General features: G+C 46.8%; 1 protein-coding gene across 1 annotated transcript in view; it reads right to left on the bottom strand.

Moving 5' to 3' along the window:
• The window catches only part of fhl3a (four and a half LIM domains 3a), a 134,596-nt gene extending 112,277 nt beyond the window's left edge, over positions 1–22,319 (bottom strand). The window contains exon 1 of the mRNA XM_034174105.1: positions 22,195–22,319. The gene's annotated coding sequence lies outside the window, so the exon portion shown is untranslated. The remainder of the gene's footprint in view (positions 1–22,194) is intronic.
• Between the last annotated feature and the right edge of the window lie 564 nt (positions 22,320–22,883).

Genomic DNA, 22,883 nt, shown 5'->3' with positions numbered 1-22,883 from the left:
CTTCTGAAATATAACTGTTTGTCTGCTATATGATACATTTAACTGAACTTGCTGATCCAAACAACCAATGATTTATAAAGGAAAATCATGGAAATCATCAGGGATGCCCAAACCTTTACATACAATTGTATGAGTATGTATTTTTGCATATGTATGCACTGCACACGCCTCTCGTTTGTGTCTGTCTAACATCGCAGTTACGTACTGAAGCACAATGTGCATTTTTTCTCTCCTACTTTATTGTCTTCCCATGTTTCTATTTGGAAGTTCAGGCTGCTCTTTTTTGTATTTCATGTAACACACATTATGTTTTCTCATTGAGTAATGAACCATGCTATACAAATAAAATTCTTTTGATGTGACTCAACAAAATGGGTGAGGAAAAAAGCTGAAACAAAACAAACTGTGTCCAGTGTCCTTTCAAATGACAGAACAACTTCTGTACAAATCTAAATTCTGCTGCCTAACCACCTGCAAACACTTGACTGACGATTCTCCATCATTATCGTTGGCCTGGTTTCAAACAATGCCAACCCATAAAAGCAGCCGCAACCACTCCGAGCTATTTACTTGTTCCCGTGCAGTTTGGAGCTGGCTCTGCTCCAATCACAGCGCAGGACAAACCTTTGGAAAACACTGAGAATTCAAAAGAATGTGATCACGGTCAATGAAACAGAGGGAGCAGGAGGGACGAGTAAAAAAAGGCAAACAAATATTTTCTACAGGCCACAGGGTTTGTCAAGGCATTTTCTCATATACTGCACAAAATCAGACAGAATGGTGGACTTTTGGCTGCAAAGGTATTATTGTTACTTTTACTGTGACTCGCAGTTTGTGTAAAAATAATCTGTCAGCTCAGAAAGCATGGCCCGGAGCCTCAGAAAATAAATTCATGTAAGGTGTAATTTGTGTTGAAAGAGAAAGACAGCAGGAGTGTGATTATTGCAGAGGATTTGTAGCCCGATACCTTAAAACTTTATTCTTCAAATTTCACCCAGCATTGCCTGTGATGGAAATATTTAGTTCAATGTTCCGCTTTAAACCAAACCCAACTAAATTAATCTTAAGAACCCATGAAACTACACAGCAAAATCACCAGTATTAAATTAAATGGACTGCATTTATATACGTGGAACTTTTCCATCTGCATCAGACGCTCAAAGCTCTTCACTATTGGGCAGCGCAGTCTCGTTTGAGGGCGGTGCTAAAGGGGTGAAATATGACGCATATGACTTAATTTCTCTACTTCCAGGGACAGAAACACAGCACTTTCTCTGAGATTTTGGGCAAATTACATGCAAACAAATTGAAAATACAAAGAAAAAGTGATGATGCAGTGGAAAGTGAACAAGTGTTGCGGTTTGTTTATAACCCAGAGCTCAAATGTGTCGAGGCAGTTTTGTAGGCGAGAGAACACAGCTACTCTGGTTAGCTGTGTAGGCTGACACTTACCGACACAACCACTCCCATTCGCCTTGTCTTCCCTTCTCCACTGGGACCCTAAAAACGGCACTTTTCACAGCTGTTTCAGTGATTGCAGCCGAAAACAAAACAGTACACCATTTTTCCTGTGTGGAGTTATGCTGTGTATACACTAAGCAACGCGAGCGGCTGTTCCCATAAGTGGTCAAGTCCCGCGATATCATGCAGGATTCAAATGAGACTGCGCTGCCCTGTTATGCCTCACATTCACCCATTCACACAAACACACTCACACACCAATGTGCTGCCATGCAAAGCGTTCACTACACATCGGGAGCAACCTGGGGATTAAGGGCCCTGCCCAAGGACCCTTAGTGATTTCCCAGTAAGGCTGTGGTTTGAACCGAGGATCCTCTGGTCTCAAGCCCAACGCTTAACCACTAGACCAGGGGTGGCCAAGTTCAGTCCTCGAGAGCCACCTTCCTGACACTCTTAGTTGTCTCCCTGCTCCAACGCACCTGAATCCAATGAAAGGCTCATTAAAAGTCTGCTAACAAGTCTTTCATTGGATTCAGGTGTGTTGGAGCAGGGAGACAACTAAGAGTGTCAGGAAGGTGGCTTTCGAGGACCGAACTTGGCCACTCCTGCACTAGACCATCACTTCCCCAAATTTTAACACTGACAATGTCTAAATGGGTCCACACAGGGTCAGTAAGGAATATATAGACACTGGCAGTGCTGTGTAGTACACGGGTTGAGCAGTTGGATGCTGGATGCTAACCGGCATCACAATGTGAAGACATCGCCGTCATGCTACATTAACCAACCTGCTACACACACACACACACACACACACACACACACTAATCCCATTGTTTCTGTTATAACATAAATTTCAAAGGGAACACTGATGAATACATACTTTAGGGCCCCTTCACACATAACATGAAGTTGGGCGAAAGAAGCAGAATCCGGCCGTAAAAGGGCAGAAAAAACAAACTGGCTAGCCATGAAATATACCAGCCACTGTCAGGAGGGACACAAGGTTGTACAGGCGTGAACAATCCCGTGGTGAGGGTTCCGTGCACGCTCGTGTGCGCACGCATGAACACATTGCAAGCATGTTAGAGGTGTGAGACCACATCGCGCTCACACAGCAGCGGAAGGAATTACATGTTGGACAAATGTACATAAATCAACAAAAATGTCTAAGGACAAATTAATGAGAGAGCACAGAACATTATAAGAACAATTAATGTAGTGTTTAAATGTAAGACAATCTGGTAATGATTCTGTTTTAACTATAATAAAATAAAGAAAAATAAAAAATAACAAAAGAAAAAACAATTTATTGTGACTGTTTTGGCACTCTGGCAAAGCAATTTCCTTCAGGATTAATAAAGTTCCCCTTATTATTCTTATGATGTGTAGTTGGTGCCTGATGATGTGATGGCCTGTGTTGGAAATGACGGATCAAATGGACTGTGTTTTGTGTTGTGTGGGCCGCTGAAGAGGAGGTACTGCTGGCCCACCACCACCAGACGGTGCCCTGCTTGGAGTGCGGGCTTCAAGCACGAGAGGGCGCCAGAGCCACTGGGAGTGACAGCTGTCACTCTTCATCAGCACCAGCTGTCACTCAGCCAACTCATCACCATCTCCATAAAGGCCGGACTGCGACTCCACCTCCTCGCCGAGAAATCAACTACCATTCAGGTAATCTTCTCTGCTGTGATTATTGTTGTCCAAGACATTGTTCTGTGTGCAGCCGTGTTCCTGTGGACTCTGTCGGAGGCTGGATTGGCGGACAGTGAGAGGACGACGTTCTTCACCTCTCACTCCATCCAGGAAAGAGACCAACAGGAGCTGCACGGGTGAAATTGTTGCTGGAGGTGGAGGTTCTCCCTCCTAATTGTGTACAGACTGTGGGATTACTGAGTGTGTGACCTCACACTCATCAGGACTGTCTCTGTTCTCTGCCAGCAGTACCGGGTCTGACTGCTGAAGACAGCGGCCACCTGGGGCGCAAGGCTTGGCGGATCCGGTGTTCTTCAGCTCCGTTGGCAGTGGAAGCTGTGTGGGATCCGGCTCTTCTCTCGCCAGGCGTCTTCTATCGTCGAGCCTGCCCACACGTCACCTGGTGTATGACTGACAGTCACCATATTGTTATTGTCTGTACGTCGTTGTGCAATTCACAACATTAAATTGTTACTTCTGGCTTATCCATTGTCCGTTCATTAACGCCCCCTGTTGTGGGTCCACGTCATGACACTTTCACAACAGGATTTCTCGGCCAGCGTCATGGATCCCGAGGGGCGTCAACCATCGCTTGAACAGCCAATGGAAGAGCGAGGTGCACAGGCGCCAGCAGGAGGCGTGTTGGGTGAGCTGCAGCACATCTTAACCGCCTTTACCGCTCGGTTGGACTTAGTTACCGAGCAGAGCAGTGTTCTCAATCGTAGGATGGAGGCTCTCACCGCCCAGGTGGAAGCGCATGCTCAGGGCACTGCTGCAGCATCTCCTCCTGCTGACCGTGTGCCAGAAACAGACATTCCGCTGGTCGTTCAACGAACCCCCCCCACCTTCCCCTGAAGCTTACATAAGCCCTCCGGAGCCGTACGGAGGCTGTGTGGAGACGTGCGCGGACTTCTTGATGCAGTGCTCGCTCGTCTTTTCACAGCGTCCCGTTATGTACGCATCAGACACTAGCAGGGTGGCTTATGTGATCAATTTGCTTCGAGGAGAGGCACGCGCCTGGGCTACGGCGCTTTGGGAGCAGAATTCACGGCTCCTAACGGTTTATACTGAGTTTGTGAGGGAGTTCCGACAGGTGTTCGACCACACTCATAGAGGCGAGACCGCTTCAAGTGTGCTGCTGTCGATACGGCAAGGGCGTCGGAGCGCAGCGAAGTATGCAGTCGACTTCCACATCGCGGCAGCGCGAGCCGGCTGGAATGCTGTTGCGCTCCGCGCCGCCTTTGTAAACGGACTGTCTCTGGTCCTTAAGGAGCACCTGGTGGCGAAGGACGAGCCACGGAATTTAGATGGGCTTATCGACCTGGTTATACGGTTAGACAACCGATTAACAGAACACCGACGGGAGCGAGATGAAGGGCGTCAGGCACAAGCCGTCCCTCTTCCTCCCAGGTCCGAAAGGGAGCCGACTTCCCTACGCTCCGCTGCCAGGGCTCTCCACATGACGACAGCTCCCCCTGCTGATGTTGCTATGGAAACGAGCAGGGCCAAAAGGCAATCAGATCAGAGACAAAGGAGGCTGATCCGTGGAGAGTGTTTTCTCTGCAGCTCTACCGAGCACACACAGAGAGAATGCCCCAAACGGTCAAAACAGCAGCACTCGTCCTTAGAGACTGGGCTAAGGGTGGGTCACAACACCCACGTGGGGAAACCCCGACAATCTGCATGAATCCCAGTCACGATCCTGAGTGGGGATCTAACCCTTCACGCCCCAGCACTGGTGGACACGGGGTCGGAGGGGAATCTGCTGGATAGCAGATGAGCAAAGGAGGTTGGGCTCCCTCTAGTGGCCTTACCGTCACCATTGTCGGTGCGGGCGCTAGATGGCACCCTTCTTCCACTAATCACACACCAGACACAGCCAGTGACATTGGTGGTGTCTGGGAATCACAGGGAGGAGATTGTGTTTTATGTAACACCTTCTACCTCCCGAGTGATTTTGGGTTTTCCATGGGTGTTAAAACACAATCCCCGGATTGACTGGTCATCTGGGGCTGTGGTTCAGTGGAGCAAAACCTGCCACCAGGAGTGTTTACGATCCTCGGTTCCACCCGGTGTGACAGCTAAGGAGGAGGTTTTAGTCCCCCCCAATCTGGCGGCGGTGCCAGCTGAGTACCATGACCTTGCTGACGTCTTCAGCAAGGATCTGGCACTCACGCTGCCCCCGCACCGTCCGTACGATTGTGCTATTGATTTGATACCGGGCGCTGAGTACCCGTCCAGCAGGCTGTACAACCTCTCACATCCGGAACGCGAATCAATGGAGACCTACATCCGGGACTCGTTAGCTGCCGGGTTGATCCGGAACTCCACCTCCCCGATGGGTGCTGGTTTCTTTTTCGTGGGCAAGAAGAACGGCGGACTCCGTCCATGCATTGATTACAGAGGGCTGAACGAGATCACGGTTCGCAACCGATACGCGTTACCTCTGTTGGATTCAGTGTTCACGCCCCTGCATGGAGCCCAACTTTTCACGAAATTGGATCTTAGGAATGCTTATCACCTGGTTCGGATCCGGGAGGGAGACGAGTGGAAGACGGCATTTAACACCCCGTTAGGTCACTTTGAGTACCTGGTCATGCTGTTCGGCCTCACCAACATTTTGTTTGGTAAAATATTTAATTCCTGGTATAAAAAGCAGACAATACAAGAATTAATGTCCCTCTGTATCCAGCTGTCCACCCATGAAGGATGCAGCGTCATGTGGACTATCACTCACGTGCTGGACGTGACATTTGGATCATCAGTTGAGCGGTCATATAATCAGACAGATATATTCACATCCAGCAGCCTGGCTGATCGCATCTGCAGTGTGCAGTGAAGTGCTGCTGAAGGAAAGCATGCCTACACGTGTGCAATGCAGTGGACTGTTCAGAGGTGGTGTCCTACATGGCATGATATGTGTTCTCCAGATGTGAGCAGCAATGACACGGAGCTGAACTGCTGCAACATGCCCACCTGTCCAGTGAAAATCACAGCGGCAGAACACATATCTGCCATCAACTCATAACATGCCACAGCAATGCACATGTGTCGAGCTCTCATTAGATGCTGATCATTGTTTTATTATAATTATTTATTGCTCTTTCTTGAAATTTAACATATTTCACATAACAGCTGAGAGAGAGAATCTAAGTTGGACATGCACCAAACTGCAGAGCAAAACAAAGCCAACACACATGAATGAGCTCCTCATTGTTTGTATTTTTTTTTTTTATTTTACTACTGTTTCTTTTTTATTGAACACTTCACTGTCACTTGCACTTTTGCCTGACAATGAGTGTGTTATCTGACAGCGTCAGTGCGCCTGCGCTGACATGATCTGAGCAACATGCCCCCTTGGGCTCACAGCTGGCTGTCAGTTAAACCCTCACATTGTGATCACGTGTCACATGGCTGTCCGCTCGGTGACCACACTGGCTGTGGACCGACTGTTTTTATTTATAACTCTGCAGTCCCGACATGTGTGCACTGCTGCGTGGTGATCCTACCTCCAGAGGGACATGCAGAATATGACATGATGGGCGGTCCACAACTCCGACATGCCGGTCAGCTGTGTGAGTGAACCTGTCACATAGATCAACTTACGTGGGCACGCAGCTGCATGCACCTGCATGTGTGGTACTACAGCTAAAATGATTATAATGTCCCATTTTGTGTAATGGGAGGGAATGTGTTACATGACGCCCATCATGGACATGACAGGCCATTCAGATGTGCACACTGGGCTGGGCATTGATCGCACTGCACTCTGGCTGTCATTGGAGCATTTTACACCTCAGCTGCACCTCCACAATGTTGGATTGTGGGGTTTTTTTTGGGGGGGGGGGGGAGGATACATGACACACTGGCAGAGCACTTGTGTTGCTGGGGGGGGGGGGGACACTCGTTGCTCGGGGGGGGGGGGGGGGCACAGCACACTTGTGGGACACTTAGAAAATGTAGGGCCATTTGCACATCCAGCTCAAAAATGGTCACCTGCTCTCTATTTTTGTGCTGGCAGCGTGACTGGTCCCACCTTTTCTAAGTTCCCCACGAGTGGTGTTGGATGCTCATGGGTGGTACATGGACTCTGGCCAAGAGTGGGTCAAATGGCCACTCGCACAGCATTTGCTGACTGTCGGCCGCTGGTGGGAAGGCTGCCTTGATCGCATCATTCAGCCACTGTTCAACATGGCCGATGATTTTGTGCAGCTCCTTGGCCACAGCACGATATGTCTGACCTGCGTATGACATGCTGTGTGCACAATCAGATAGCAATGCGACCTCATCTTGCCTGCCATTCGAATGGGTTTCCAGTGCAAGCAGCACACGAATATAGAGTGCATGTGCCGTGCCCGAATGGATGTGACAACTGCTGTATGAGGCGTTCGAGTGTAGCTCCAATTTCCCAGGCGTGCCATTAGACTCCTTCATGCGCCATTCAGCCTGAATCGTGTTATGTGTGAAGGGGCCATAATGGAGTGTCAGTGAGACAGTGCATAAATGAAGGGTGGTGATGAACCTTTATTTGTATGTGAACCATCTGGGCAGTTATGAGTGGTGTACGGCTAAAATGTGTTCGAATGTGTCCTGCTGCTTAGCTCAGAGTGGCCCATGTGGGCACAGTGGCACAAAACACAGCACTTGAGCATAGAAAAAAAAAATGATTCTGAGATATGAAAAAGAGTTCTCCCGCCTGGAGTTACATGGACATTCAATGGCAGCTCAGAAAAACTACTGAATGGTGAGGAAGGCTCAGATGTTCTGAATGCTGCCAGGTAAAAGCTGCTTGGGAAAATCAGCCTGTTACAGCATATTTTATGGAGTGGAAAAAAGAAAGAATCCACAATTTCATCATTCATCATGATGTATTACAGCAGCCATCATGATTTCTGAACATTGCCTAATTCCATCTAGCACTGTGCAAAAAGTTTAGAAACCTTCCAAGATTATAAGGTTTCTGAAACTCTGAAATAATTACTTAGATCATGTTTTAATCCATGTCAAAAGAAATTCAATCCTGAAATGTTTAATCATTAATATTAAAACAAATATGAATATTATTTATATTTATGAAAGAAAGAAATTAATTACAGAGTTAGAAACGTCATTGTCAAATTTCAGTCTGACTTCTTCGTAGCTGTACGAGGTCTATTAGAAAAGAAACCGACCTTTTTATTTTTTTAAAAACTATATGGATTTGAATCACGTGCGATTATGTCAGACAAGCTTGAACCCTCGTGCGCATGTGTGAGTTTTTTCACGCCTGTCGGTTGCGTCATTCACCTGTGGGCAGGCTTTGAGTGAGCACTGGTCCACCCCCCTCATCAGAATTCCTTTGTCTGACTTCTTCCTGAGAGACTGGCGCTTTGCTTGATCAAAACTTTTTCTGAAACTGTAAGGCACATCCAAGTGGACACCATTCGAGAAATTCAGATGGTTTTCGGTGAAAATTTTAACGGCTGATGAGAGATTATGGAGTGTTACTGTCGCTTTAAGGACTGCCCACGGAGCCGGACGGCGCACCGCGCACCGAGCCACCGTCGTCACCTGGTGGAGTCAGTGGCTGCAAAGAAAACCTGCACCCTCCTGGCCCTTTCTGGAACAAGCTGCACATCCCTGAATTAAGCTGTTGAAATATCCCAAGAATGATGAGTGGAAATAGGATCCTCTTGAGCTCAATTTGGAGCTTCGTGGCAAAGGCTGTGACTACTTGATTTCTTAAAGGTTTTTTAAATAAATTTGGAAAAAATCTCCAAAAAAAAAAACCCCTTTATTTCACATTGTTATTATGGGGTATTGTGTGTAGAATTTTGAGGGGAAAAAATAATAATTTCATCCACTTTGGAATAAGACTGTAACATAACAAAACGTGGAAAAAGTACAATGATGTTAATACTGTAAATCCCAGATGTTCTAAGCTGCTATGCTTGTGCTCGTTCATGCTCATTTTTATTCAGATACATCCTCAGTGAACCAAATATGGTAACAAAGCATCAAGTTAAAAACCACGTGTTGCAACAGTTGGTGGCAACAGCAAGGCCAGCAGTAGTTTTGAACCCAATCATTGGGAATCACATTTCCTCATGTTGCTTGTTAATTTAGACATCACAATCACTTCTGGAAATAACTTTAACAAGTTTTAACTAGCTTACCATTTGAACCAGCATAAAAATGTTCCAATTAACAAATTAAGTAGACAGTTCTTTATTGTTACACTTATCCCAGAATCCTTTGCGCTCCTTTGACATTACCACACTGCTGTCTTTATGGAGATAAAATCTCTCCTACTGAAATTTGAGCAGCTAAAATAATGCAGGCGCATTTTTATTCTGAAATTGCAGGAGGGAAAATTCCTGCCTTGGAGCAGGCAAAGGTTGAGGTGCTGTGGCTGAGGTGGAAGGCAAAACCTGCTGTTCAGTCCGCACAGATGTCTTTTGTTGGTTTTGACACCAGTGAGGCTACATGTCTAATCCTCTCTTTTCTTGGTTTTCACTTTGTGACAACCACAACCAACATTTTTATCTGATTTCAGTTTTTAGTAATGCTCTACATCTTCCTAATCTGATTATTTTGCCTCGCCTATGCTCCTACTGCTCCTTCACTCAGCACCGCAGGCAGTAGAGTGACCTGTGTCACTACATTAAATGAGCAAAAGCTCAGCCATACTGTTGTAGTTTAAATTGTTAAACTTTCTTTTTTCACTGTTCAAGCATTTTAAAGACCAATCTGAACAAGTGGAATAGTAAATTCACAAAACACCCACTACTTTGTCCTGAATACCAATATCACCCAACCTTCAGGGCTAAGAAAAACACAAAGCCAGCATAAATAAATAAATATTATTAAAAACCCGAGTCATACTGTGGTATCTGGGGAGGTGCATCAACCTGACAGACTTCACTTCAGGGGCTTGTATAGAATTTACATCTTCTTCTTGTTGAAAGGGCATCACTGTTTTAATGCAGCTGAACTGACAATGTAAATGCTTTAATTTGATATTATAAGCATATTTTGTGTTATGTTGTTGTTGTTGTTGTGAGACAACTGGATGAATATGAAACATTGATTTGATCACACTCATAATTACGTAACCAGATAAAGAGAAGCCTCAGTTCTGTGCAGCTGCACTCCGTCATTTTGATGGAGTATTTAATGGTCGGCAGTTTGTTTGACAAGATAAACATAAACACAAATTCATGTCAACACTGTATTTTGTGTGAAAAGCTCGATTAGCATTTTAAGATTCTCTCCCATGCTATTTTAGGCAGGGTTGTAATTTCTGATTACTTGTATTATGGACCGGTTGTTTATTTTTTTGTGGTTAAATTATTGTTAGGTCTGCAAAATGTGAGAAAACAACAACAACAAAAACAAACAAAAAATGTGTATAAATGACACTCACAGTTATACTAAGGCCAAGATCAGATCTTCAAAAGTTTGTGCAACAAACATATTAAATCCAAATTTCTTCAATAAAAATGAGAGAAAAATCAGAAATGATCACATTGCTCTTTAATACATTACTGTAAATAATTACTCAACTGTTAATACACTGAAAAAGGATAATTGTAGGGGTAACCTAAAAAATGCTTCAGTTGGCAACACCCAGTGAACCCCAGTGAATTAGGTTGAGCCAAAAGAACTTATCACATAATATTTATGGGAACTTGTTCATTTAATTTGGATAAACTTAATCCACTTAGGTGTTACCAACAAGAAGAAAATAAGTCATATAGTGGGCCTGAGGAACATTGGTGTTGGTGATTATTAAAGGATTCTTAAATGAGTGCTCGGTCTGTACGGGAAAATATCAGACAGAGATGTACAACCCCAGTTCCAATGAAGTTGGGCCATTGTGTGAAATGTAAATAAAAACAGAATACAATGATTTGAAAATTGTCTTCAACCTATATTCAATTGAATACACCACAAAGACAAGATATTTAATGTTCAAACTGTTAAACTTTATTGTTTTTGTGCAAATGTTTGCTCATTTTGAAATGGATGCCTGCAACACGTTTCAAAAAAGTTGGCACAGTGGTATGTTTACCACTGTGTTACATCACCTTTCCTTCTAACAGCACTCAATAAGTGTTTGGGAACTGAGGACACTAATTGTGAGTGTCATGATTGATTATTAAAGGAGAACCCCCAAAAGGCTCAGCCGTTCATAAGCAAAGATGGGGCGAGGATCACCACTTTGTGAACAACTGTGTGAAAAAAATAGTCCAACAGTTTAAGAACAATGTTTCTCAATGTTCAATTGCAAGAAATTTAGGGATTCCATCATCTACAGTCCATAATATAATCAGAAGATTCAGAGAATCTGGAGAACTTTCTACATGTAAGCAGCAAGGCCAAAAACAAACACTGAATGCCTGTGACCTTCGATCCCTCAGGCAGCACTGCATTAAAAACCATTATTGTGTAAAGGATCTTACCATGTGGGCTCAGGAACACTTCAGAAAACCACTGTCAGTTAATACAGTTCATTGCTACATCTACAAGTGCAATTTAAAACTCCACCATGCAAAGCGAAAGCCATATATCAACAACATCCAGAAATGCCACCGACTTCTCTGGGCCCGAGCTCATTTGAAATGGACAGACGCAAAGTGGAAAAGTGTGCTGTGGTCTGATGAGTCCACATTTCAAATTGTTTTTGGAAATCATGGACGTCGTGTCGTCCGGACAAAAGAGGAAAAGGACCATCCAGATTGTTACCAGCGCAAAGTTCAAAAGCCAGCATTTGTGATAGTATGGGGCTGTGTTAGTGCCCATGGCATGAGCAACTTACACATCTGTGGTGGCACCATCAATACTGAAAGGTACATCCAGGTTTTGGAGCAAAACATGCTGCCATCCAAGCAACATCTTTTTCAGGGACATCCCTGCTTATTTCAGCAAGACAATGCCAAGCCACATTCTGCACGTTACAACAGCGTGGCTTCATAGTAAAAGAGTGCGGGTACGAGACTGGCCTGCCTGCAGTCCAGACCTGTCGCCCATTGAAAATGTGTGACGCATTATGAAGCGCAAAATACGACAACGGAGACCCCGGCCTGTTGAACAACTGAAGTCGTACATCAAATAAGAATGGGAAAGAATTCCACCTGCAAAGCTTCAACAATTAGTGTCCTCAGTTCCCAAATGCTTATTGAGTGTTGTTAGAAGGAAAGGTGATGTAACACAGTGGTAAACATACCACTGTCCCAGCTTTTTTGAAACGTGTTGCAGGCATCCATTTCAAAATGAGCAAATATTTGCACAAAAACAATAAAGTTTATCAGTTTGAACATTAAATATCTTATCTTTGTTTTGTATTCAACTGAATATAGGTTGAAGAGGATTTGCAAATCATTGTATTTACATGATTTGTTGTATTTACACAACATCCCAACTTCATTGGAGTTGGAGTTGTAAGTACGGACCGAGCGTTAGCTATTCCCGTACAGACCAAGCAAGCGAGGTTAATAATTTGTTTATTATATGGCTATTATATAAACACACAAACTTACGGTATCTCCCAAATATGAAAGCTGCTGATGATTTTGGGCTCGTAGTCAGACCTGTTTGCTTCACTTCCACAAAGAACTTGTTAACAGATGGTCCAGTCATTAGCTGGTAAGCTTTCAAACTGTGTGTTTTTTCTGATGTTGTTTAGATAGTATTTATTGAGTATGTTCATGTCCGATGGTTTTTCTAATCATGTTTTTAGATTTCTGGTTTGTAACGAATGGAATATGCGTTTCAGATTTTTCTAATCATGTTTTTAGATTTCTGGTTTGTAACGAATGGAATATGCGTTTCGGACCGATTGTATGGTAACTGGTCAGATATGGGAAAATATCGGAACGGAAATCAGCCAATTAGAGCGAGCGTAGCATCTCGTATATTAATCCTGGATATCAACTCTTCCTGCACCGGTCACCCACCCAACCCACATTACTTCTCCAGCCAAGGCTGGCACCCGTTTACAGCAGAGTGGACAATGCAGATGGAGTGTCTTGCCCAGCGACACAGACAGGTAGCATGACCAGGAATCAAACCCAGGTCTACATATTGGTACCCGACTCCTTGTCTTAGTGAGCTACCTGCTCCGGGTGTTACCAGTTGAAGTAATTCACTTTGGTTTTCGCTTTTTTTCCACATACTGTTGTGTGGGCCGCTGAAGAGGAGATACTGCTGGCCCACCACCACCAGATGGCGCCCTGCTTGGAGTGCGGGCTCCAAGCACGAGAGGGCGTCAGAGCCGCTGGGAGTGACAGCTGTCACTTATCAGCACCAGCTGTCACTCATCACCATCACTATAAAGGCCGGACTGCAACTGCACCTCCTCGCCGAGAAATCAGCTACCAATCGAGGTAACCTTCTCTGCGATTTATATTAAGACTAAAAACATTGTTCTGTGTGCAGCCGTGTTCCTGCAGGCTCTGTCGGAGGCTGGATTGGCGGACAGTGAGAGGGCGACGTTCTTCGCCTCTCACTCCATCCAGGAAAGAGACCAACAGGAGCTGCACGGGTGAAATTGTTTCTGGAGATGGAGGTTCTCCCTCCCGGAGGAACTGAGCAAGGAAGGATTACTGGGTGTGTCTTCACACACCCACCATTAACTGTTTCTGTTTCTGCCAGCAGTACCAGGTCTGACAGCTGGAGATGGTGGCCACCTGGGACTCGGGACTTGGCGGCTCCGGTGTTCTTCAGATCCGCTGGCGGTGGAAGCCGTGCGGGATCCGGCTCCTCTCTGGACAGACGTCTTCTATCCTCGAGCCTGCCCACACGTCACCTTGTGTATGACTGACTGTACTCCTCAATTGTTATTGTCTGTATTCCGTTGTGCAATTCACAACATTAAATTGTTACTTTTTGGCTTATCCATTGTCCGTTCATTAATGCCCCCTGTTGTGGGTCCGTGTCACTACACTTTCACAACAGGATTTCTCGGCCAGCGTCATGGATCCCGAGGGGCGTCAACCATCGCTTGAACAGCCAATGGAAGAGCGAGGTGAACAGGCGTCAGCAGGAGGCGTGTTAGTGAGCTGCAGCACATCTTAACCGCTTTTACTGCTCGGTTGGACTTAGTTACCGAGCAGAGCATTATTCTCAATCGGAGGATGGAGGCTCTCAGGGCGCTGCTGCAGCACCTCCTCCTGCTGACCGAATGCCAGAAACAGACATTCCACTGGTCGTTCAACGAACCCCCCACCTTTCCCTGAAGCATACATAAGCCCTCCGGAGCCATACGGAGGCTGTGTCGAGACGTGCGCAGACTTCTTGATGCAGTGCTCGCTCGTCTTTTCACAGAGTCCCGTCATGTACGCGTCAGATGCTAGCCGGGTGGCTTACGTTATAAATTTGCTTTGTGGAGAGGCACGCGCCTGGGCTACGGCGCTCTGGGAGCAGAATTCACGGCTCCTTACGACATATGCTGGGTTTGTGAGGGAGTTCCGACAGGTGTTCGACCACACTCATAGAGGCGAGACCGCTTCAAGCGTGCTGCTGTCGATAAGACAGGGGTGTCGGAGCACAGCGAAGTATGCAGTCGACTTCCGCATCGTGGCAGCGCGAGCCGGGTGGAATGCTGTTGCGCTCCGCGCCGCCTTCGTAAACGGACTGTCTCTGGTCCTTAAGGAGCACCTAGTGGCGAAGGACGAGCCGCGGAATTTAGACAGGCTTATCGACCTGGTTATACGGTTAGACAACCGATTAACAGAACACCGACGGGAGCGAGACGAAGGGCGTGGTCAGGCACAAGCCGTCCCTCTTCCTCCCGGGTCCGAAAGAGAGCCGTCTTCCCCACGCTCCACAGCCAGGGCACTCCACGTGACAACAGTTCCCCCTGCTGACGTTGTTAGAGAGACGAGCAGGGCCAAAAGGCGATCAGATCAGAGACAAAGGAGGCTGGTCCATGGGGAGTGTTTTCTCTGCAGCTCAACCGAGCACACGCAGAAAAACTGCCCCAAACGGTCAAAACAGCAGCACTCGTCCTTAGAGACTGGGCTAAGGGTGGGTCATAATACTCACGCGGGGAAACCCCGATGATCTGCACGCATCCCAGTTACGATCCTGAGTGGGGATCTAACCCTTCACGCCCCAGCACTGGTGGACACGGGGTCAGAGGGGAATCTGCTGGATAGCAGATGGGCAAAGGAGGTTGGGCTCCCTCTAGTGGCCTTACCATCACCATTGTCGGTACGGGCACTAGATGGCACCCTTCTTCCGCTAATCACACATCAGACACAGCCAGTGACAATGGTTGTGTCTGTAAATCACAGGGAGGAGATTGTGTTTTATGTAACACCTTCTACCTCCCGAGTGATTTTGGGTTTTCCATGGGTGTTAAAACATAATCCCCGGATTGATTGGCCGTCTGGGGTTGTGACGCAGTGGAGCAAAACCTGCCACCGGGAGTGTTTAGGATCCTCTGTTCCACTCAGTGTGACAGCTAAGGAGGAGGTTAAAGTCCCCCCCAGTCTGACAGCGGTGCCTAAGGAGTACCATGATCTCGCTGACGTCTTCAGCAAAGATCTGGCACTCACACTGCCCCCGCACCGTCCGTACGATTGTGCCATTGATTTGATACCGGATGCTGAGTACCCGTCCAGCAGGCTGTACAACCTCTCACATCCGGAACGCGAATCAATGGAGACCTACATCCGGGACTCGTTAGCTGCCGGGTTGATCTGGAACTCCACCTCCCCGATGGGTGCTGGTTTCTTTTTTGTGGGCAAAAAAGACGGCGGACTCCGTCCATGCATTGACTACAGAGAGTTGAACGAGATCACGGTTCGCATCCGATACCCGTTATCTCTGTTGGATTCAGTGTTGACGCCCTTGCATGGAGCCCAAATTTTCACTAAACTGGATCTTAGGAATGCTTATCACCTGGTTCGGATCCGGGAGGGAGACGAGTGGAAGACGGCATTTAACACCCCATTAGGTCACTTTGAGTACCTGGTCATGCCGTTCGGACTCACCAATACGCCCGCGACGTTCCAAGCGTTGGTTAATGACGTCTTGCGGGACTTCCTGCATCGGTTTGTCTTCGTATATCTGGACGATATACTCATCATTTCCCCGGATCCTGAGACTCATGTTCAGCATGTACATCAGGTCCTGCAGCGGTTGTTGGAGAACCGGCTGTTTGTGAAGGGCGAGAAGTGCGAGTTCCACCGTACTTCTTTGTCCTTCCTGGGGTTTATTATCTCCTCCAACTCCGTCGCCCCTGATCCGGCCAAGGTTGCGGCGGTGAGAGATTGGCCCCAACCAACAAACCGTAGGAAACTACAGCAGTTCCTCGGTTTTGCTAATTTTTACCGGAGGTTCATCAAAGGCTACAGTCAGGTAGTTAGCCCCCTGACAGCCCTGACCTCCACAAAAGTCCCCTTCACCTGGTCGGATCGGTGCGAAGCCACGTTTAGGGAGTTGAAACGCCGGTTCTCGACTGCGCCAGTCTTGGTGCAGCCCGATCCAAAACGCCAGTTTATAGTTGAAGTGGATGCCTCTGACTCAGGGATAGGAGCCGTGCTATCCCAGAGCGGGGAGTCTGACAAGGTTCTCCCCCCATGTGCCTACTTTTCCTGCAGGTTGACCCCGGCTGAAAGGAACTATGATGTCGGCAATCGGGAACTTCTTGCGGTGAAGGAGGCTCTGGAGGAGTGGAGACACCTGTTGGAGGGAGCTTCGGTACCATTCACGGTTTTCCCAGACCATTGGAACCTGGAGTACATCCAGACCGCCAAGCGTCTGAACCCCAGGCAAGCCAGCTGGTCACTGTTCTTCGGGCGTTTTGACTTTCAGATCACATACCGCCCCGGGACGAAGAACCAACGGTCTGACGCCCTGTCCCGGGTGCACGAGGAGGAAGTCAGGACCGAGCTGTCAGACCCTACAGAAACCATCATCCCCGAGTCCACTGTCGTGGCCACCTTCACCTGGGACGTGGAGAAGACTGTCCAGGAGGCCCTGACACGGAACCCGGACCCGGGGACTGGACCGAAGTCCCACGAGAGGCCAGGGCTGCAGTCCTTGACTTCTGTCACGGTTCCAAGCTCTCCTGCCACCCGGGGGTGCGAAGAACCGTGGCAGTGGTCCGGCAGCACTTCTGGTGGGCGTCTCTGGAAGCCGACGTCCGGGAGTACGTCCAGGCCTGCACCACCTGCGCCAGGGGCAAAGCCGACCACCACAAGACCCAGGGCCTCCTCCAGCCTCTGCCCGTGCCTCATCACCCCTGGTCTCACATCGGCCTGGACTTCGTCACAGGCCTCCCGCCGTCCCAGGGCATGACTGCCATCCTCACGATAGTGGACCGGTTCTCCAAGGCGGCCCACTTCGTGGCCCTCCCGAAGCTCCCGACAGCCCAGGAGACAGCAGACCTCCTGGTCCACCACGTCGTGCGTCTGCATGGGATTCCATCGGACATTGTCTCAGATCGTGGTCCTCAGTTCTCCTCCCAGGTCTGGAGGAGTTTCTGCAGGGAACTGGGGGCCACCTTAAGTCTCTCTTCTGGGTACCACCCCCAGACGAACGGGCAGGCAGAGTGGACGAACCAGGAACTGGAGCAGGCCCTCCGCTGCGTGACCTCCGTGCACCTGATGGCCTGGAGCAACCATCTGGCCTGGATCGAATACGCTAGCCAAGTTTCGTCTGCCACCGGCCTCTCCCCATTTGAGGTATTTTTGGGGTACCAGCCCCCATTGTTTCCACTAGTGGAGGGAGAGGTCGGGGTGCCCTCGGTCCAGGCCCATCTGAGGAGGTGCCATCGGGTGTGGTGTACCGCCCGCTCTGCCCTGCTCAAAGCCCGGACGAGGGGTAAGGCCCATGCAGACCGCCGGCGTGCCCCAGCCCCTACGTATCAGCCCTGGCAGGTGGTTTGGCTATCTACAAAGGACATCCCCCTGCAAGTGGAATCCCAGAAACTGAAGGACAGATTCATTGGACCCTTCACCATTACCAAAGTCCTCAGCCCAGATCCATCCGGTTTTTCATGTGTCACGCCTCAAACCCTGCCATACCTCTCCGCTCTGTACCCCTGGACCGGCGCCGCCACCTGCCCGGATCATTGACGGGGAGCCGGCTTGGATTGTACGCCGGCTCCTGGACGTCCGTCGGAAGGGCCGGGGGTTCCAGTAGTTAGTGGACTGGGAGGGGTATGGACCCAAAGAACGCTCCTGGGTGAAGAGGAGCTTCATCCTGGACCCGGCCCTCCTGGCCGACGTCTACACCCGGCACCCGGACAAGCCCGGTCGGGCGCCAGGAGGCGCCCGTTGAGGGGGGGTCCTGTTGTGTGGGCCGCTGAAGAGGAGGTACTGCTGGCCCACCACCACCAGATGGCGCCCTGCTTGGAGTGCGGGCTCCAAGCACTAGAGGGTGTCAGAGTCGCTGGGAGTGACAGCTGTCACTCATCACCATCACTATAAAGGCCGGACTGCAACTCCACCTCCTCGCCGAGAAATCAGCTACCACTCAAGGTAACCTTCTCTGCGATTTATATTAAGACTAAAAACATTGTTCTGTGTGCAGCCGTGTTCCTGCGGGCTCTGTTGGAGGCTGGATTGGCGGACAGTGAGAGGGCGATGTTCTTTGCCTCTCACTCCATCCAGGAAAGAGACCAACAGGAGCTGCATGGGTGAAATTGTTTCTGGAGGTGGAGGTTCTCCCTCCCGGAGGAACTGAGCAAGGACGGATTACTGGGTGTGTCTTCACACACCCACCATTAACTGTTTCTGTTTCTGCCAGCAGTACAAGGTCTGACAGCTGGAGACGGTGGCCACCTGGGACTCGGGACTTGGCGGCTCCGGTGTTCTTCAGATCCGCTGGCGGTGGAAGCCGTGTGGGATCTGGCTCTTCTCTGGACAGACGTCTTCTATCCTCGAGCCTGCCCACACGTCACCTTGTGTATGATTGACTGTACTCCTCAATTGTTATTGTCTGTATTCCGTTGTGCAATTTACAACATTAAATTGTTACTTTTTGGCTTATCCATTGTCCGTTCATTAACACCCCCTGTTGTGGGTCCATGTCACTACACTTTCACAACACATACCCTTGCTGATATCTGTCAATCAACTAAGTCAAACAACTAATTGATAATTGTAAGTTATATAAATACTATATCCAACTAGTATTTTTCCCACAATTTTTTGTGAGACTAAAATCATTGATATTAAAGTAAAAGCAGATAATACATGTAGAAACTTTCCAGAAATCTCACTTTGTCACAGAAAGTGGGTCCTGTTATGTCAGGCATTTGCTATGCAGGCATCTCCAATGCAGGCATGTTTGACTAAGGTGTGAAGTATGACATATTTTTAAACCCACACCATAATAAAAAACATCAGACAAACTATTGAGTAAATATGAGTAATACACTTTATGACTGCAATTACAGTCTAACTTACCATGTAATTAATACTCACTGATTGTATTCTGACATTATATTTAGTTCAGCTTTCTTGCACCAGTGGTATGCAATTTATATAAAAAAAAAACCCAAAACAGTTTTATCCAAACTGGTGGTAAACATACAATATAGTCAAACCTTTAATAAATATATGATTGCAAAATGCTTTATAAAATGATGCTCAGTATAAATAAGTGTATATTTCACAATGAACATGCGTTACAGAAATAACCTCACGGCAAGTCGTGATTCAGGAGCATGAAATATACATTAATCTATTGGTTTGTGATATTGTGATGAAAAGCACCTCATTTTTGTCACAGCAGCACAAATTCATTCTAATTCATTCCGTGATGGCTGCATGAAATTAAAAGTGAAGCACGGAGTCGTGGTGGTTATGGTTAGGGTTGGGGGTAGGAGTAGGGTTAGTACTAATGAGTTTTAAAAAACCCGTCATGAAAATTTGACTCATTTCATGAAGGGAGCACGAAAAATAAACATGAGACTGGGCTGAATAACATTACAACAAAAACAACTAGTGCTATAGCTGCCCCAAAGACTACCAACTCTACCACTACTACTATTACTACCACCACTCTGGATCTGGAATCTGGATATCCCAACAAGTGTGTGTGTGTGTGTGTGTGTGTGTGTGTGTGTGTGTGTGTGTGTGTGTGTGTGTGTGTGTGTGTGTGTGTGTGTGTGTGTGTGTGTGTGTGTGTGTGTGTGTGTGTGAAGATATTTGTGATGTCATAAGGCAAGAATGTCAAATTAAAGATGACAAGAATCAAAGTGTTTAGATGACTGATGGACAGTGTATAGTGAGGCTATTCTGTCACAAGATGGTCTTATTGGTACAATCTTACAAAACTTTTCAAAGACACTACTTTGTGCATGTTCGGGAAGTGGTGTTGAAAACGCTGTTTGGAAGCATATTACCCAAAAAAGTCATAAAAACATGTTTTAATGTGACTAATGAACTCTACATTCTCCATATAGGATTTTTTTCCTGGTCAAAAATCATTGACAGGGCGCCAAGAAGCGCCTCTCTGTGTATTCTTAAGAATAAAAGACACACATCATGAAATTTGTTCCTAAGATAAAACTAAACAGCTAATGACTAGTTTATAATGTGTACCTTGATAAAAGCATTCACCCTCAGCAGGAACATAGTGCCTGTCCAATAGGCTATGAAAGATAAGATTTTTTTTGTTTCTACTGTGCTAGATTTTGTGTGACAATCAGGTAACTGCAGATAGACAGCAAAAACAAGCTTCTCCTTCTGTGACGGTAACAAGTTTTGCTCCATCGGATATGTTGCCTTAAAAGGCACTGCAGTGACGACACAGCACGTCACTGAAAATTTTAGACATTTTCAATTTGAAATGCTCAAAGCGGCTGCACAAAAAAAGTGAGGCACTCTGAAAAAAAATGCTGGGTGTGGCACTTTTTCACTCGGTGGCCACATATGATTCATTATCATTTAAACCAATTGAAAACAGATGCTGGCACTCAGAAAAAAAAAAAGAAGAAAATTCCACGTGGACACATGGAATTAGAAACCTTTGCAACACCTGTATTTTGGAACAATGTTCCTGAGTCAGTATCCCAAACACAGTACAAGAACCATTCATTTTTTTAACCTGCCTGTGCCTGTTGAGGGTCACAGGGAGGCTAGAACCTCCCCCAGCAGTCACTAGGTGAGAGGTGGTGCCCTGGACAGGCCACCAGTCTGTCGCAGGGCCAACACATATAGACAGATAGATTCACAATCTCACTCGCTTTAGTTCCCAATTCACCAAACCTGCATGCCTTTGGAAGCAGGAGAAAGCTGAGGCACCTGGAGGAAACCCATGCAAACTCCACACAGAAAGGAACCAGGCGGGAAGCGACCCCAGGTCCTTCTTACTGTGAGGGAACCGTTCTAACTACTTATCCATCGTGCTGCCCGTGGTTTTTGCAGGGACATCATTTTATATCACAAACATGTCCACCACCTACTGGGCATATCTGGAATTGTCGCAGGGAATAATATCAAATGCAAGATGAAAATTAGGACCAGTGTGGCTGAAGTTACACGTATCCTGAAATGACCTTATTAGTTTGTTTTATTTCCAAAACCTAGGTCTCTCGTCCACCGAGGTCATCGCTGTTTGAATGTAAATGCGGGCAAAATTCTCCCTAAAGTGGAATACTATTCCTGCATGCTTCTAAAAAGTGCTTAATAACATTATGGGATCATCAACTTTTGAGTCATGATGATGCAAAACAAGCAGCAGGTTTACGTCAGTGACATTGTGGGGTTCAGGCAGAGATCAACGCATAATAATTGTTAATAAATTCACAAATGAAAACATAATTTCACAATGTCAAACACATAATCATCACCACCTCTGTCAGCTTGCAAAGTTAATAACAGTATTATTAAAAAAGAAAAAGAATGAGTGACAAGTGTTTCACCTACATTTAATTATTATTACTATTATCGATTTGAGAACTTCACCTCACTTTTGCGCCACAGAAATGACATTTGACTGGAAATGACAATGAAACGGCACAAAGTAACATTTGCTACCACGAGCTCCGTGTGTTCTCCTGTGATGTTAAAAGTGAACAGAGTACGTGAGTCCTACCACGAGTGACGAGGGGCAAACACGATCACTTTCCACTCCAGCGGCTCCAAATCTTTGACTTCTTCTCAGTCAAACCTCGGCGGTGCAGCTCACCGGCTACTTTTTGTTCCACTACTGAGGAAGTTAGTGGTGAGTCACAAGATCCCGCCCACCCAAAAAAACTCAGTTTTCCTCCCTCCTCCAAACGAGACCAGACAGAGAGAGAGAGAAGTCCGGACAGGGACCGTGTGCGCCCACACAAACTGAACTCTTCCTTCCTCAGTATTCCCACTGAAGTCTTACTTCCTTACTTACTACTTCTCCAAAATATGAAGAGGAATGTCTTCCCTTTCATTCAGCAGAGCAGGGAGAAAAAGTTTTCAGTTAAAACACAAGTTTGTGAACAACTATTTCCAAAAACAGACTACGTTTACATGCACCCAATAATAGAGGTATCGATACTACTAACGATTATTTTCATTGTCGATTAGTTGGCGATTATTTTTTCGATTAATCAACTAATCAAACGATTATTTTCTTTTCCTGCTAAAAATGCATCAAGCTGCTGTGCACATTACAACTGACCTTTTAAGTTCACTTAATGGACCTTAATCAAAATACTTGATAATGATAAATTCAGATAAACAAAATACATCCATCCATTTTCTTCCGCTTTATCCAGAGTCGAGTCGCGGGGGCAGCAGCTCAAG

Source organism: Thalassophryne amazonica, chromosome 7 (genome assembly GCF_902500255.1).
Source record: "Thalassophryne amazonica chromosome 7, fThaAma1.1, whole genome shotgun sequence".
In the NCBI taxonomy this organism is placed as follows: Eukaryota; Metazoa; Chordata; class Actinopteri; order Batrachoidiformes; family Batrachoididae; genus Thalassophryne; species Thalassophryne amazonica.
The sequence above is the reverse complement of the archived record's forward strand: the minus strand, read 5'-3'. Positions and strand labels throughout refer to the sequence as shown.